At 44.7% G+C, this 18313-nt stretch overlaps 1 protein-coding gene across 6 annotated transcripts in view; it reads left to right on the forward strand.

The window, feature by feature from the left end:
* The window catches only part of TRAPPC6B (trafficking protein particle complex subunit 6B), a 351021-nt gene that overhangs the window by 146304 nt on the left and 186404 nt on the right, over positions 1–18313 (forward strand). The window lies entirely within an intron of this gene.

The raw sequence follows: 18313 nt of genomic DNA on the forward strand, positions 1-18313 counted from the left end.
CTTTTCTTTCCTTCAGTTTGCAGTGTTTTTGTAGTAGGTAACGGAAGCAGGGGCTCCTTCTAAGCAATAGGGTTCTGTGTCTATAGACTGGAATTGTATCCACTGTTCACAGTTATCTGGCGGCTTATTTCACTCCAGCGTTCTCAATACAGATCCCGCCCGGAGCAGAGCAGGATCTGACACCATCCTCTGTCTTCAAGTGTCCGATGTTATCAGGTGTCCTTCAATAAAAATACTATGAGCTGTAATGGCCGAGGAGCACCGTTGTAGTTAGTTCACCTATCTCCCCTACAGTTTGCTGTGTTTCGCCACTATCCACTTTTTTGTGTAGATGGATCCCTTTTCCAATCGCTCTGTAGGTTGCTGTCCCCAACGCAGGACCACAGCTCTGCCGCCGGGGGGGAGGGGGCTCCTACCTCTTAACAGGCAGCGCTCCTCTTCCGTGCCGGTGGTGCACGCAGTGCTAGATCTTCCTATTGGCAGCAAGATGCCAGGCTTAAATCTGTGCTGTGTAGGTGCCCCCTCCTGTCGAGCATTATATTTCGCTCCAGTAGTCTTTATCAGGCACAGGCTTTATGCGAGTTCGGGATCGGGTGTGTCCACCACTCTCTCCACTTAAATGTCTGTTGTCCGGTGTTCTTTACTGCTGTGGCCGTACTGCAACTGATGAAAATGGTGCGGAACAACCAGGATGTGCTCCTCTCTTCTCCCGTCAACTCACTCGTCCCAGCGTTGTCCACTGCGTGTTGCTGGCTGTTAGGGTCGTCGCACGCCGCCTCCACTATCCGATTGTGCAGGACCTTAGCTCTGCAGATGGGGAAGGCTCCCGCCCTTCCCCGCAGTGGAGCGCCTCTGCCTTTATGGCGCTCCAGCTCTGTGTGGGCACTGCTGCACCTTCTGCCCGACCAACAGATACCAGTGATACAGAGGTTTCTTATCCTCCCCTTAAGCTGTGTGAGCGGGGCACGCAGCGTCCTCTTAGCTGTTACCCTTAGTTGCATTCCCAGGTGTGCTCTTTGGCCCACTCCTGCCTCTAGGAGGCTTACACCATGAACTACTTCAGGGGTCGTTCCCACAGCACCCCCACTCTGCAGGCTGTCACCCCGCCCCTCAGCGCTGCCGGATCGTTAAGGGAGCCGCGGGGTCAGGCCACCAGCCTACCGTGTGCCTCCTGCTGCAAGTCCGGTCTTCTCCGCTGGTGGCCCATGCCAGCGGCCAGTGTACGGCCCGATCTCCCGGCATGCCCTACGTTGGCGCCCGGGGTCCTGCCAGCCATTCACCTCCCATAGGTTCTTCAGATGCTGGATGGGGCGCTGAATGAGGCCCGCTTTGGCAGCTGTTTCCCTCTTCACAGCTGGGGCTCACCAAGTTTTCACACTCAGAGGCAGCTCTTCCTTCCCTGTCTCTGAGCAGCAGTGTTCCAGGCCTCCACATGTCTTCTGGATCTGTGCTTCCCCAGCTTAGATCGTTCTCAAACTTCCCCTCGTTGAAGATGTGAATCTTTATAGAACGGCACTGCTTCGGAGATCAAAACTCGGCGTGGTAACCTCTGGATATTCGCTGCATCTATGGAGGTGTGCAGGAGCTCACAGGCTCACGCCCCTCTTGGCTGGGCTCACTAGCACTCTCCTCCCGTGCAAGATTTCCAGCTTCATTCTTAGGAGGAAGAGAAGCATTACTTAAGGTAGTTAGTTGCACATTAACACAGAATAAAGGAAGGTTTACCCAATATAATTACTGAAAAATATACTCTTTAAATATGAAGTCAAGCATATAGATATTACTGCAGTTCAAGTAAATACTTAAAAAATACTTGGTTTTATAGAAACAGTTCATGTCTATAAAAGAAACAATTTGAATCCATAGTGCACACATTTACATCTTTGTAATTGTTTAGGTTATTAAAGGAGATTTTAAAACTGTTAGTTTGTAAATGCAAACAAATCTTGTGAAAGTGTGAGAGTAGGATTATGTATGTATATAGTGCTCCCGGTGAGGAAGGGGCGTGGCCTGGTGTCAATAGAGTAAGGAGGCAAAAGCGCTGAGCTCCGGCCGAGATCCTGAGGACAGATCCTGCGACTGAGACCATACGGCATCATAAAAGAAAAAAGAACACCTGCTGATAAAGCGATTAACAACATCCCTGTAAAGTGCCTGAACCAAAACGGACCAATACCAGAGAGAAACACCGTCCTGAATAGATCCCTCCCCACCCCCCTGAGCATCACAAAATGCCGGGTGCTACCCAGAGCTTGTGAAGATATTGGAGGAGGGGCGGAGCGGGGCCGCAGTCCAGATAAGTGCGAAACAACTCTACAAAGCTCCAAAATAATCTGCAGGCGGAGAGCGGTTTAGCACTACCTACCGAAGCGGCATGGGTCGTCTAACAGGACTGTGCAGAATCCGCACTGCCGCTATGCTGGAGAAGCGGACGGCCCCTCTGAGCATTCTGGGACACGCAACAGCATGGGAGACGGAAGGAGCCACAGCGGTATGCCGAGGACCTGATGCCGAGCAGAGGAGCACCAATATAGCGGCACTATAGAAACGCAGTGAGGTGCCAGCGACTACGCGAAAGTCGAAGCAAGCGACCGGGCCCTTAAAGCAAAGGAAGACTGATGCTGCAACGAGACTGCACCGCAGAGAAGCTAGACCAGGAACGGGACACGCGGACCACAGAAGCGACCAACACGAAGGTGAGCCAAGAGCCATAAGCTCACTGGAAGCCACTAACCACCAATAGCCAGGGGGACACAAAATGATGCCCACCGCCTGCTATAAAAACACTAATCAAACCACGGAGAGAGCTGGGGTACCCCCGACAGACGGGCTAAAGGGGAGTACACAACTAAAGAGAGGCGCATGCCTGAAGCACACAAAAAAGGGAACCATCTGCTCCATGACTCGCCTGGCTAATCAGAAGCACACCGTGCCGTGATAACGAAGCTAGGGAGGAACAAATCATAAAATTGGGATCCCCGGATGTGGCGCTGACCACAGTGATGCACTGACCCGGGGCGGACTTGATACAAGAAACACTGCTGGGGTTGCGACCAAACAGCACGAACACAGGTCCTGTGACCCCCAGCAGCAACATACATTGCCACTGGTAATAAACAAACAACGAGGGTACGGACACAAAATCCAAGAGCCCCATAAGAATGATAGCCCGCAACCCGCAACGGTAAACCTGAGACATAACCGAAGCGAATTTAAACAGACTGAGTGGAGCCAGAACAAGCACCAGGCGGCACAAATCAGCTACTTCACCCACCCCTGCTCGACCGAGACCCAAACAACGGAGCAAACGAGGAAAGCAACCCAGAGGTGACCAAGGCAGACTACAACAAACGAGACTTGCCACGAGAGCCAAAAGCCCTAACAGAAGCACTCCTTCTACGCAATTCAACCGTCTACCACCCTGCCAACGATAAACCATACATACCCTACCTTACAAATCCACTGTGAGAACAGTAACCGACCTCCACATGGCGTCATCCAGAAACAAGGGAAAGACCAGAATAATGGACTCATTCAACACGACCAAAAACCACACCACACCACAGCGCCAGAGGAGTCATCGGGAATGGTAACCGAGAAACCATCATCTGGCGAAAAACAAGGAAGGCCAGGTGCTCGAAGCCATAGCCACGCTAAGGGTCTTCATTGACACAAAAATCGACAAAGTCAAATCAGATATGCAACTAATGCGCCAAGACGCCCGCAACCCAACATAGGGTCAAGAATGCTGAGACAACACTCCAAGAAACAGAGAACACGGCAGAATTGAAAACCAGAGTGGTGGAGCTGGAAAAGTAGGTGGCCACACCAAAAGCTAGAGCTGAATATGCAGAAGGGCGAGCCAGACGTAGCAACATCAGGATACTAGGGATACCAGAAGGGACAGAGGGTCTGAAACCCGCAAGATATGTGGAAACGCTGCTGCAGAAAGAAATCGGGGCAGGCCGACTGTCGCTGGGCTTCGCCGTGGAAAGAGCCCACAGATCCCTACAAAAGAGACCAACCCCAGGCTTGTGCCCACGCCTGATAATCGCAAAGATTCTCAACTTCCTAGACAGGGAGATCATCCTCAAATACTCGAGAGAGGGTGGCAAGATGGAGCAAGACAACTCCAAGATAACCATCTATCCCGACTACACCCAAGCAGTACAGAGAGCGAGCAACTCCTTCATCCCGATCAAGGCTAGACTCAGACAACTGAACCTGAAGTACATGCTACTGTACCCTTCCAGACTGAAGGTGCTATATAACGGTCGAGCAGTGTTCCTGGAAACAACAGCTGCTGCCAACATGTGGATGGAGCATAACAGCCTAGCGGATGGAGAAGAGGCGAACGCATAAAGGCCCAATGGTGCCTAAACGAAACAGTAATGGGAGAGCACCACAAGCTACTACAGCCTCTGAAGAAAGAATAGCTTACAGTTGAGACACTACCACAGTAACAATGAGCAGCTGCGAAACGGCTGAGAGACACGCTCGACCTCCCCAATTGTACACACAGGCCCAACCCACGAACCGACCAGTAAGGGCCCGTTGCCAGCACGAAACCATGTGTGCTTGAAACCCAGGATGGGTCAAGACGGCGCAAGGGCACCTGAGCACTGCAAGAGAAACGCAGCTGCGGGGTGCAACTGTTCAGTTTGTTACTACACTACAAACTTGAGTGGCATTAGCGGTAAGAAAAGGCGCAACCTGGAGGAATGGAAATTAAACAATAAAGCCCAAATACATGAGAGAGGAGAATGGAGAAAGCCAAATGTGGTGTATAAGCAAGAACATGTCGACACAACTTAAAATAATTACATGGAATGTGAGGGGATTGGGCACATACTTGAAGAGAAACCGGATCACATTCTTTCTACAAATTCTACAAATAAAGAAAATATCGATAGCCCTGCTCCAAGAAACGCACCTCACAGAGGAAGCCACGGATAAAGTAATAGAAGGCTGGAGAGGACAAGGATATGGTGCGCGTTATTCCAAATATGCAAGAGGGGTATTCACATGGGTGAACCGAGAGGTGCCTTTCCAACTACTCGGAACAGAAGCCGACAAAGAAGGTAGATATCTAATAATATGGGGGATCATTGAACAAGCTAAGATCTGTATAGTGAACTCCTACTTCCCCAACCATGCCATACCCGAACACCTCAAACAGCTATGCGCCAAAATAACGCCCCATAGAGATGGTTTTTTCATCTGGGGGGAGATTTCAACTGTGTAAAAGATGTGACCCTAGACAGATCCGAACCACCACAACACCAAACAAACCCAGCTCCCCAAGCACTAAATGCGATGATAAACCATTTAGACCTAATGGACGCCTGGCGAGAGACGCATCCTAAAGACAGGTGCTATTCATATTACTCATCCCCTCACAACCTATACCCAAGAATAGACTACCTCTTTGTCGACAGAGACCAAATATCGCAAGTAGACGCAATGCAGTAACTGGGCAGGTCAATATCCGACCACTCACCCCTACTCATGACCTGGAAAACCAAGGGCCCTAGACCCCCAATACTGATGTGGCGAATGCCCACAGAAGCCCTAACTGACAAAGCTTTCAGAGAGGGACTGGGAGAAAGACTGGAGGAATTCGTCAGTACTAACAAGGGCAGCGTAACTAGATGGAGCACACTATGGGAAACCATGTAGGTGGTAACAAATGATAGTGGGCGCAGGTGGTATCTGCAAAATGCTAAAAACGCAATTAGACCCCCAGGTGGAAGAAATAAAGCAATTGGAAACCAATACCAAGGGTACCAGAGAGGAGGAGAAAAAACTAAGAGGCTAGAGACAGATGCCAAGAAGGTTGGGGGGAGACTAGCCAAATTCGACTACACAACCCGCACCACCAGAGCACACAAGGAGGCAGACAAACCGAGCAGGCTATTAGCATGGTTATGTAAACGAGAACATCCGAAATATTTGACAACTGAACTCAAAAATGAAAAGGGAGAGACACATAAAACACAACATTCCATCAACGACACCTTTGCAGCTTTTTACTCCAGTTTATACGCACAAAGCACCCAGATCAAGACAACAGATATACAAGACATGCTAGAAGAGATAGGACTCTCAAACTGAACAAAGTACAACTAGAAGCACTAGATGAGGCAATAACTACTGAAGATGTAACAGAGGCTATCTGATCCCTAGCCACAAGTAAGACCGCGGGAAGCGATGGCCTCCCAGCAGAGTTTTATAAAGCCTATGAGCCGACCCTGACACCATTGCTGCACAAGGTGTTTATGAAAGCATACGAGACGGGGATTCTACCAGAAACCATGAGAGAAACACTGATTGTCCCGATACTCAAGCCAAATAAACCTGCAGAGGAGTGCAACTCATATCACCCACTGGCGATGCTTAATTATGACAGCAAAATATTGACCACCATACTGGCCAAACGACTAGCTAAGGTGGTGGAAACCCTAGTACACGAGGACCAAAAGGGCTTCATACCGGGCCGAAACACAACGGCTAACCTACGCCGCCTACAATACATCATGGCACAAACCCTACACAATGAAGAACACATGACAATATTATCACTAGACGCCATTAAGGCATTTGACTCTATTTATTGGAACTGGCTGATAGAGGTGCTGAGGGAGTTTGGGTTTGGAGAAAGCTTTGTGAGGTGGATCAACGTGCTATACAACAACTCAAAGGCCAGGGTGAAACTGGGAGAGTGGTGTCAAAAGCCTAGGAAATACAGAGGGGCACCAGACGAGGATGCCCGTTATCCCCAATGCTATACATCCTGGGGCTAGAACCTATAGCCATATATTTCAGGAAAGAACTCTTTGATGCGGGGATAAGGGTAGGAGGAAAATACAATATAATATCGCTCTACGCCGACTAATGCCCCACTAGCACTAGAGATATTAGACAATTACACATACTTCTCCGGGATACGGTTCAGCAGACAAAAGTCCTGCGCGTTTCCGCTGGCAGGACTAAGGGAAATAAACACGACTGATTTGCCGGAAGTGGGAATCAAGTAGCAACCAGAGGTATTCAAGTACTTGGGGGTTAACGTCAAATGCACACCTAAACAAACGCATGAGAACAACACGGTGGCAGTAGTTAAGGGCATACGCAACTCTATGAAGTTTTGGTCCAAACTACCCCTATCAATGATGGGCAGGGCAGCGATCACTAAGATGATCATCCTCCCGAGATTCCTCTACTATTTCCAGAATGTATGCTATCACATAGGGCCAGCCTTTTTAAAAAAAACTAGATGCACTACTCAGGGAATTCTTATGGGGAAAAAACCTGACAAACTGTCCCTAGACATACTGACAATGCAACATAGAGAAGGGGGGATACAACTGCCAGATTTAGAGAAATACTATCTGGCGGCTCAGCTCAGCCACATAGCCAAATGGCTGTCAGATGAGACTACTAGAGAGACTGGCCTACTGCAAAGACTAATTGCTCCCGCGCACCTCAAAGAAATAATCTGGAACCTACGGATAGAACAGGAGAACTCCCCATGATAGCAACCCTTGGTAGGCAAGTGTGGAAAAGGACCAGCGCACTACTCCACCTGAACCACCCCTACTCACCCGACATCCCAATTCTAGCAGATGCATGCAAAACATCCACAGATATATCTATCATGAGAAGCTGGGAAAGGGTGGGATTGTACACCTGGGGAGATATGTTTGATGAAGGGGCCTTCAGGGACTTCGATTCATTGCAAACACAAGAGGGACTGGCAAGCGGACAATCCCTATGGTACCAACGGATAAAGCACATAGCCAAAAGGAAATGGGGTGAATGGCCGGAGGAGCCAACGTTCAACCCCTTACTGAACGAAATGTACAGCCTAAGTGACGGCTGGAGACCTGTGTCTGGACTATATGGACAATTAGTGAATAGACCCAACCCCCGAAGTGCCAAGCTAAAAGAGAAGTGGGAGAAGGACCTAGAAGGCTCCATCTCCGAGAAAGAATGGGAAAGGGCTCTGATATACCCGAAGGAAGGATCCAGAAACGGCAGATTTAAACTAATCCAACTGAACGTCTTAAATAGGACATGCATTACCCCCCTCAGAGTGGCTAGCTTCAATAAGCAAGCAAGATCAACATGCCCCTGGTGCAGCAGAGGATGCAGGACTGATGCACATGTTTTGAAAATGCAACAAAATACAAAGTTTTGAGGCAAAAATCGAAAGGACATGCAGGAAAGCAGGAGTGACAACATATGATTGGTCTCCAAAAGAGTGCCTACTAGGAACATACCCCAGGCTGAGCAAACACAAACACATTGTGAAACTATTGGATATGGTGTGTATATTAGCAAAAAGGGCAGTAGCAATGGAATGGAAGACACCCGGAGGTCCACAATATAGCAGATGGAACATTGAACTTGCCCGTTGGACAGCATCAGAGACTGAGGCCTGGAGTGCTTGATCTACTGGACACGATAGAGACGTAAACGAAACGTACGAGGCATGGAAGGCCCTGATGAGAGATATGTTTCTCCCAGCAGACGACAAACTTCCCTGAAACTGCATCAAAAACATTACACATGAACATCACCGCACATAGGGGACATAGAATACCCCTCCTGGAACAAGAACTCTCATTATGAACATCACACTCATGGAACCGCCTCCACACGCAAATGAAATGCAGCAATCCTGCCTTAAGAAAGTGAAAGTCACTGTTTAGTTGTTGTTTATTAGTTAATTGTTACTAATCACCTGAATTGCAAATGATATACTATGAATAGTTTGTCACAGACGACAAAATAACACTGTTTGTGAATACACAAATGCAAATAAAAACATTAAAAAAATAGTGCTCATGGTGAGATAAGGCTTCGCTCCCCCTCTCCCCTGCTGATCTGTTTTCTCTTGGCATCGTGCATCTGGCCACCCTCTGTCCTCCGGGCCTAGGTATCTGTTCACCCTGCCGGACTGCCTCTGGGACACCCCTTGCACTGGGGTCTGTATCTGTACCCATATAGACCCCCCCGCCCACCTTTTTCTTCCTGCACTTATCAGACCTACCCTTTCTGCGGTCTTATACCCAGCACTTGCCAATTGCTGGCTGCACTACCACTGTTTACCTTTATTATTTATTTATTTATTATTATTTATCTGTTTCTCCTTTGCTCCTCATTTTCCACTTCTTCCCCTTCCATGCACTTTCCCCCCTCCCCCTCTCACATGCACTTGCACGTTTTCAATGTCACTGGGCCTAGTAAGATCGTCGTTTTGTTCTCCCCTGATCCCCTCCCTTGCCTTGTCGCACTTTGAAACACTTGTGTACGAGCGCAATAGAAATAAAATATCAATTTCAATAAGTCACCTCTTGGCACTTGTCATCACTACATAGGACGGGTCATCCACCTATTTTCCTGACTGCTGACATTTTTTTTTAAAGAGAGACAGAAGTCTGAGATGCTTAGTGTCACAGATGGCCTAAAGAACATGCCAAATCCTAGAGATGGTTCAAGGCGTTTTATTAGAATATTTGACAGGGCACTATATGCACTGACCCTCACTCTCTCGTCAAGATGGAGCAGTTTCCTCCATAACTCGGGTGTCCTTATTCTCTAGGTTAGTATTTGGTGCTTATTGACCCCTACTGTCTAGGTTCTCTCTCTCTGTCAATGAGGTACTAAAGGCAGTGACCTTAACTGTCCAATCTCCCTATGTGACTTCCTAAAATGGACATACACCATCTTTGATGTTAGTTCTAATGGGGTTGGTGGGTTATGCTATGCCCCTAAGACACTCAAGCACCACTCTTCTCCCAATCTCTCACTGCTTTTCTGCTCTCCTCCTGCTCTTCTTCCTTCTTCCATCTCCTCCGCTCCTTCTTTCTGAAAACTTCCCCCTTCTGACCATCCAATGTCTTTCTCTTTCCTCTATCCTCTACATCTACCATCTGATACTACTCTACTTTTGTTTCAACTTTTCTTTAACTGCATACAGTTGTATACAACTTTTTACACTAACAAAATTATGTTTGCTGCACAATTAAAATTTTAAAAAGACCATAGAAAAAAAGAAAAAGTAACAAAAAACAACTAAAACTAATACGCAATAACAAGCATAAATAAAAACATGTGCATAAAAACATCCAATTAAAAGGAAGCATTTTCTAACCATTCATTTCATCAACACAGACATAATTAACTTCATGTAATTCCCTTGTTACTACTAGTTGGAACCAAGCAAACACCTTTTTTCCTCCAGCATGGGGTTAACCCTTAGCCATAGATAATAGGCGGCAGAGACGGCCGCATATTACTCTGCTAAGAAAAGTAGGCTCCAAAATTGATCGCTTTCATAAAGACTAAAGTTTGCATATGCCTTGATTTAATACTGACTCAAATTGGGACAAGATATTAAAACATGTCTTACAGTTTGAGGATATTAACGACCTAGTTGACAAAGGCGTTCTTTAAAGGAAATACCCAACCAGGCTCTCCGAACTCCAAAAACTGGCAGAGTGTCCAAACGCATTGATAAAACAATTTGCATCAATTCCGGCTAGCGCCACTTTGTCAAGTATTGCCTCGGACCATGAGAAAAGCCCCCCTGATGAGAGGGTATACACGCATTTCATCGCAGTATTTTTCATCGCATGTTTTTTCATCGCCGTTTTTATTTCGAAAATAAACTTTTTTTTTTTTGGGGTGGGGTTAAAAAATTTAATATATGGTTGTGGGTGTAAGGGAATAAAAAAAAGGGGGGGTTGGGAGGGTAACCCCCCCACCCCCCAAAAAAGAAAAAAAAAACGAGTTTTTCGAGGAAAAAAAACGGCAATGAAAAAACCTGCAATGAAAAATACTGCGGCGAAATAATGTAGAACCGATGAGTACTGTGTGGATTTGCGCCTTCCTTCCAATTGTGAAATGGACAGCGATCAATCATAATTCCGGCTCCCAGCATCAATTTTTCCCCAAAAAACATGGACTTCTTGTTCGCAACAGCATATTGAGGCTATGGCTTGGCAATGAGCAAGCACCACGCTCTCCAATTCTCTGAACCAGAAACTACAGGAGTATCATTCAGCATGTGTCACACTTGCGTGTAGTAAGGAGGCATGGCTTTCCCCTCCATACTTTATAGCTACTCACAATTTACAAGCGGAAACAACCCAGCAAGACATAAGTGACTGGAGGCCTAGTTTGAGTCTTAAGATCTCGACTGGTATTGAGCCTGATTACCCCAGCAGTGATCTAAGGATTTTTCCCTCCAATTTGGGGAGCCAACTAATAGCCCTCCTAGGGAAGATCTCCAGAGCATAGAGAATTCCAGGGACGATTGCGGTCTTGTAGGCAATCAGTTTTGCCTCCAGTGTTTTTGGTTCAATTACAAAAAAGTAGAACCTTTACAAACAGAGAGATTTAAAAACATAAAAATGTACAGTTTACTTCACATTTTACATTTTTTTTCCTTTAGTAAACAAAATAAATCCGTTTCCATCTATTTACATTTCAAGGTAAAAAAAAGAATCATATCCTAGTAAAAACTAGGATCTAATTAAAACTAAGCAGTTCATTTTCTATGTGTTTGCACAAGCTAACCAACTCAAAAATTTGAGGTTTATGAAGACCCTGCATCATGTGAGCCCAAAGGAATTCCAAGCACACCTCAAATTCAATGTTCACAAATTTCATCAAACGATTCGTTCTAATTAGTTTAAAATGAGGGTATTCAAGAATCAAATGCTTCATAGTTTCCATGGGCTCATTACATGATGGAAAACGACATTGAGTTACTTTACTCTCCTCTTCCTTTTTCCAATTTGCAGTTCTTTCCCTGGTATGGAATAAATTCATCCTATAACGTATATAAGTATTCCTAGTATGATTGCAAGGGAATAAGACAACATGATCATATCTTGGAGTATGTAGCTTGACAAAATTACCATATTCTTTGTACAATTTGAAAGTCGAAATATTTTCTACAGTCACCTCCAATCATGTTCAAAGATCCTCTTTTTTGCATAACCTGGACGCTGATGGACATCATCAATAGAAATGCTTAATGTGTACAGTAATTGCTGCATTTTGCGATGGTATTGCAAAAAGGAAGCCGAGGAGGGAGAATCCAACATATCCTTTAGATCTTCATATAATGAATTCTTTGGCGGAAAATTAATTTTTACGTAGTTAGATAATTGACGCCATTTCCAGCGTCCAGATAATGCCACTAAACCCAATTTGTGACAAATTATAGCATTTGGTACAGACATAGGTAGGCGCATTAGTCTTAATAATGGATCCCTGTGTGGAATCTAAGATTGCACTCAGGTCACAAAGACACATATCCAGGGAATACAAGATGACACTTTCTATTTTCATTGTCAAAAAGTCGATCATAGGTGTTAAAGAGAATTTGCAATATTTGGCATATATTATTTTAAGTTGAGATCTGAGAGGTCTAGTCTTATTTCTAATAAGCTCTACCCATGCCTTGATCGAGTTTTGAGACGACAACTTGTACCCAAGATAGGTTGCACTAAAGATGTTAGGTATTCGAGTCTTCATAATGTACCATTTGCAACGTTTGGTATTTGTTGTATTACCAAAAGTCATGGTAGCCGTTTTTGCTGGATTAGGTGTCAAATTATGCGCCGCTGCAAACTCCTCAAAAAGGAGTAGCTTTGTTTGTAATCCAGCCAGAGTGGGGTCAAAGATGATAATATCAGCAAAAGCAACCCATTGTAGGCGGAGAACCCCAATTTTAACAGAAAACAGGTTCTTAAATTTCCATTCTGCATCAAGGTCTGAAAGGTATAAATTAAAAAATGTTGCTGCGAGATTACATCCTTGTTTCAGACCAAGAAATGTAGGGATAGGTTGAGTAGTTCTGCCGTCATCAGCAATTTTTAATTTATACAAAGTATTTGTATGCAGTTTAATGAACCAATAAATCAGTACCATGGGAATTCCCATGTTCATCATTTTCGTCCATAAGAGATTTCTAACTACGTTATCAAACGCTGCTGACATATCTATCATGGCTAAATAGAAGGGATAAGAGTTCTTTCCTCTAGTACCTGCTATCATATGAGCCATATTGGTCGCGTTTAGAGTAGTACTCGTGCATCTCCTGAAGCCTATTTGATATTTCGAGCAGAGATTATTTTTGGCTATAAAACTTTCAAGGTCATACAGGAGAAGAATTGCGAACAATTTCGCATCTGTGTCAATTAAAGAAATTGGCCGATAGTTGTTAGGCAGAGTCGGATCACCCTTTTTAAATATTGGAACAATATTTGATGATAACCAGGATGGAGGCGCAGAACCTAAATTAATAATTGAATCGAATTTAATTTTCAGGATCCCAGCCCAAAATTCAGGGTTAGTTTTGTAGAGGCATGGTGGAAGGCCATCTGGGCCGGCTGATTTCGAATAGAAAGTCTTGAGATTGCCCATTTAAGGTCTTCAAGTGACCATTCTAAACGGGTGATCTTGCTATAACACAGTGTTACACATGGAATGGACTCAAATTTATTTGGAATCTGAAATTTTGCTGTTATGTAGTCTCGCCACATTTGATCTGATATACAGTTAGACATATCCAACACAACCTTTTTATTGACACTTTTAATTGTGTGCCAGATTTATCGGGTATCATGAGTGAAATAGATCGTATGAGATCACAATTATCTCTATTATATTTCAGAATGCGAATGTGCCTAAGATTGGACTTATATGCCTTGAGAATTAGTAAGCGCTTCCTCCCACTTGATATTACATCCAGATTTGAGTTGTCTAAGTGCCTTATTTTTCTCCCTTTTTAGACACTTACAGTTAAAGTCAAAGGGGTGGGGATGGATTTTCTTAATATATCTCTTACTAAAAAGTGTAAGTGTGTTATTAATAAATTCAGAAAGATAACTAATTGTAACGCTCACCTGACTCCCACGGAGGCGCTGCCTGGTTCGCGCTGCTGTGACCTCTTCTAAGGTGATGCGCAGGGTTCGGAAGACTGGACCGGCGAAAATAGGGGATTAACTGTCTGCGGGGTAATGCAATCGGCCTCCCACTTCCCCCACTCACCCTCCTCGAAACCCTTCTGTGATTCCTCGTAGCGTCTCACCTTAGGGTCTGGAAGGACAAGCTCTCCATCCGGCTTCTGATGCAGGGGCGCGTTGGTATCCAGTTACTTCACTGGATTTTCGGATTAGTGAGAACCAAACTTGCTTGGCTTCCAGGTAAGTTTTTTGATAAGAGGTTCCCCTTGTGTCCATGCATTAATGTACTAATGCTAGCGTCTTTTTTCCCCTTAGGGGCCGGGGTCCGGAAATGCCAGGATGCGGCGCGGACCCGAAATGGAGAGGGAATGAATCAGCAGGTAAGTCTTAACATGGAGATTTAGCTTTCCTTATTCCCTTCTCTCTCTCACCTTTTGTTCTGGTCTTTTTCTTCCTAGGCGCTGGGGCGTGACTGCGAATCCGGATGATCGCTGCTGAACATGGAGGCGCCCTGTAAAGGTGAGTGGAATGCGGCGCTGCAGCGATCGACGCGATGAGCTTTTAAATAAAAGTCTTCCTTTTCAGGATTGTCGGCGTGATGTCTCCGGGATGCGGTTTTAGCAGGTAAGGACTTTTCCTTCTTCTGTTCTCTTCTTCTCTTCCTTTGCAGGTGATTCAGGATGCTGGCAGGCGTGGCAGAAGTCATGATGCAGGAGCAGACACGGTGAGCGTCCAGCTGCTAGATGCAGAACAACGTGAAGCACGTGTGGCTGTTCGGGTGGGGTTTAAATAGCCTTGGAAGAACTTCCAGGTATGTATCCTTCCTCCAATCAGGTATGTATCCTTCCCCGACCACGCCCGGATGGTAAATTAGTCCCACAGGTAAAGTAGTTCCTTTCAGGCCTCAAGGAGGCCGGGATCCTGCAGCATGGTCTGCATCAGGTAAGTGCACCCAAGCACTCCCATAATGAGCCTGGCGCCTATGGCGCCAGGACTGATGTCTTTTATGAGCCTGGCGCCATAGGCGCCAGGACACTTTCCAAAGGGCCCCTATATGGGGTTGCTGGGTCCTTCCTTGGGGACTGGATGTCCGCTTTCGGGGACGCAGGGCTTGAACCGGCTGCCCGGGAGCGGGCATCATGACACTAATCAATTGCATATCCATTTTCATGTTTAAGTAATCAAGTGATCGTATTTTAAAAGAAACATGACTGACAAATTGCTGACACAGACCATGACTCCACCTAATAGAGAGGCAGGGGCGATCAATCTCTACCAGAGCTAAAGCTGGCTCCACAGCCAGCAATTTGCACTCTAATTTCAAGAAATACGTGCATGATCACTAGATGAGATATTACTGGTGTGAAGGGGTGATGCAAGAAAAGCGAGAGTTCGGGTAACAAATATAAAATCGATCATTGATGATTTAATACCCCGGGACCAAGTACAGTGCGGTTCAGACTCTTTACTCACAACCATATCCATATCCCAGTCATTTAATAAGTCTCTAAATTTAGCACCCCTGCCAATTGATAAGTTAGATGTTTTAGATAGCCCCATCTCGCTTGGATCTCGAACATCACAATTGAAGTCCCCACCAATAATTATTTCTAAAGATTGATATTGGTTAGATATAATCTCTACACAATCATCTAATTTGTCTAACATTGCGTCAATCGAAATGTCAGCAGGGTTCCAATAAAGGGACAATATTAAGATTGCAGAGCATTTAGGCAATTTCGTCCCCAACAATACACCTAGCAGGCTTGCCGATTCCCATATCCATTTTGATCGAAGGTTAGCAGAATTATTTATTGAAATTGAGATGCCTCCACGTGGCCGCCCTTGAAGGGATCTTTTTGCAAGCATACAGTATGTGGTAAACCCCGGAATTGTGAATGAACAGGTTTTCATTGTTTCTTGTAACAGTAATCTAGATGGCTGATTCTCAAATGAGAGTGATGAGAACCAGCCAGTAAAATTAGCGAAACCACACGTATTCCATGATAAGACCTTTTAATAAAGTATTTTCGGGGTGCTATGAAGTAGAAGGCAGGTTTTTAGACCCCAAAATAGCAGTAAGCATAGGCGCAAGCCATGGAATGCCTTTTGCTGTTGCTACCGGCACTAATGTTAGCATTTTTAGGAAGCAAACTTGTCGTCAGTGTCTCAGCAATAACAGGATTAATGTATGCCAAGAAATCATTTGAAGTTGTTTCCAATTCAAAGGTTGATAAACTAAAACCTTGATTTTTTTTTTAGCTCCTCTATTGAACCAAAGGAACTTCAGAATGGACTCAGAACTCAGGTAGCATGCAGCTCTGCAATTGTTCGACTGGGCTATAGAGACTCTCCGAATATCTTCTGTTTTTACCATTCTCAGTTGCGGAATTCGGGAGAATAAATTTAGAATGAAAGAATGATTTATTTGCTTCCCAGCAGTGGAGGTCGTATCTCCTTCAAGGCCAATAAGAGTTTTTTGACTGATTCAGATGTATTTTGAAAAGTTGTAGCTTCTATTCGTATGGGGGAAGGGGTTTCTGCTCTAATCCTCTGTGGTGGAGATGAGGGGCACTCATTAGTTGGTGGTGCTACCTTCAGAAAATCATCATACGACGCCTTCCTAAGCATTTCAAGAATGTCATAATGAGAGCTTTCCAGAATTTTCCTCTCTATTCGAGGCAGGAGGGTCATTTCCACCCCGGTCAACTCCGATGGGAGCGAAGTTAATGATTTCGATATAGTTTTAGCATTTATAAAGCCATCCGCAAGGATTTTCCTGTAGGTTTCGTCTAACTCCAAAGGGAGCTTCACGAGGTCCTCCTTAGAATTTTCCGTCAAAACCCTGCTAAGCGCAGGGCCATGTATGGAAATTCGATTAGGAGCATAGGTAGTTTTTATGGGCTCGCTCTGGATTAGGTGATTTATTTTCAGAGCGGTAGAAGGTCCGATAATGCACTCACTAGCCACAGAAGGGACCATACCTTTGTCAGTTGACATAGTTGGAGAAAGAGTCTTTGACCCAGAGTAATGTCAAGTTGAAAGACCTTTCCCTTGCCATTTACCATATTCAAAAGATTTGGGTGATTAATAGTGTTCTGTTGCAAGTCAACCTAAGATTATTTGTAACTGTGGTGCATCAATTAATTCAAATACTATGTCCTCATCATGTTTCTCACCAATTTTCATTCTTATAATATCTCATTTGTGTAATCAAACCAGATGTTAATTGAGTACCGTCCACTGCCCTCACTTGTTCAGGAATTCCTTTAGAAACTACAGGCACTCCTAATCTTTTTGCTAAAGCCAAATCCATGAAGTTCCCAGTGGCCCCACAGTCAATCACACACGGACCGCCACACCTTATCTTACCTTCCCAAAATAAGGATACATTTAAAGTGATATGTGGAACTGCTGATTGGATGGTATTCACCACTACTTGTCCTTTTTCTGTGTTGGTTGAAAAATTTTTTGGAGCGCGTGGACATCTTCCTACAAAATGTGTTCCATCTCCACAATATAAACACAATTTCTTCCTACGTCGTCTCTCCTTTTCTTCTTTAGTTAAAGGACCTCTGACCTTACTTTCAATTACCTGTCCCTTAACTTCCTTTCCTGAATTCTGTTCTATCTTGAGACGATCACTTCCATTCCAAACTCTACCTTCAGAAATTTTTTTTCGTTTTTCAGATCTCCTCTCAAATAACCTTTGGTCTAATTGAATCACTAAAGAAATTAAATCCTCACAAACTTTTGGTCTCTCTACTATTGTAGTCAACGCATCCTTTAATTCTTCTCTTAGACCTCTATAAAAAATGGAAGCCCTTTTCTCTTCTGGCCACTCACTCTCCTGTACTAGTGATCTAAATTGAGTTATATAAGTTACCCATTCTCTGTTACCCTGTCGCAACTCCATTAGCTCACTATCAACACACAAGGATGAGGTTCTTCTATCGAACATTTTGCTGAATTCTTCCTTAAACATTTTCCAATCACTTATTTCATTTGCTCCTTTTTCTACTAAAGGCACTGACCAAGCGGAAGCCTCCCCAGTCAAATAAGAAATTAAGAAAGCCACCTTAGCTGTTCCAGTAGGAAAAGCTTCTGGTCTACACAAAAAGTGTAGCTCGCATTGCATTAAAACGTTTTCAACTTTCTATGATCTTTACCAAATCTTTCTGGGGGTGCTAATGGAGTAGAAACCAATGAAATTCCGGGAGTTAAATGTATATTTTTTCTCTCTTCTCTGTCAACTATTTGCATTTTTTCTTCTAACTCAGGATACAAGACTGGGGGTTCTCGATCTATTTTCTGGCTAATCTTTGATG

This window comes from Ambystoma mexicanum, chromosome 14, assembly GCF_040938575.1.
Source record: "Ambystoma mexicanum isolate Mex_15411 chromosome 14, UKY_AmexF1_1, whole genome shotgun sequence".
In the NCBI taxonomy this organism is placed as follows: Eukaryota; Metazoa; Chordata; class Amphibia; order Caudata; family Ambystomatidae; genus Ambystoma; species Ambystoma mexicanum.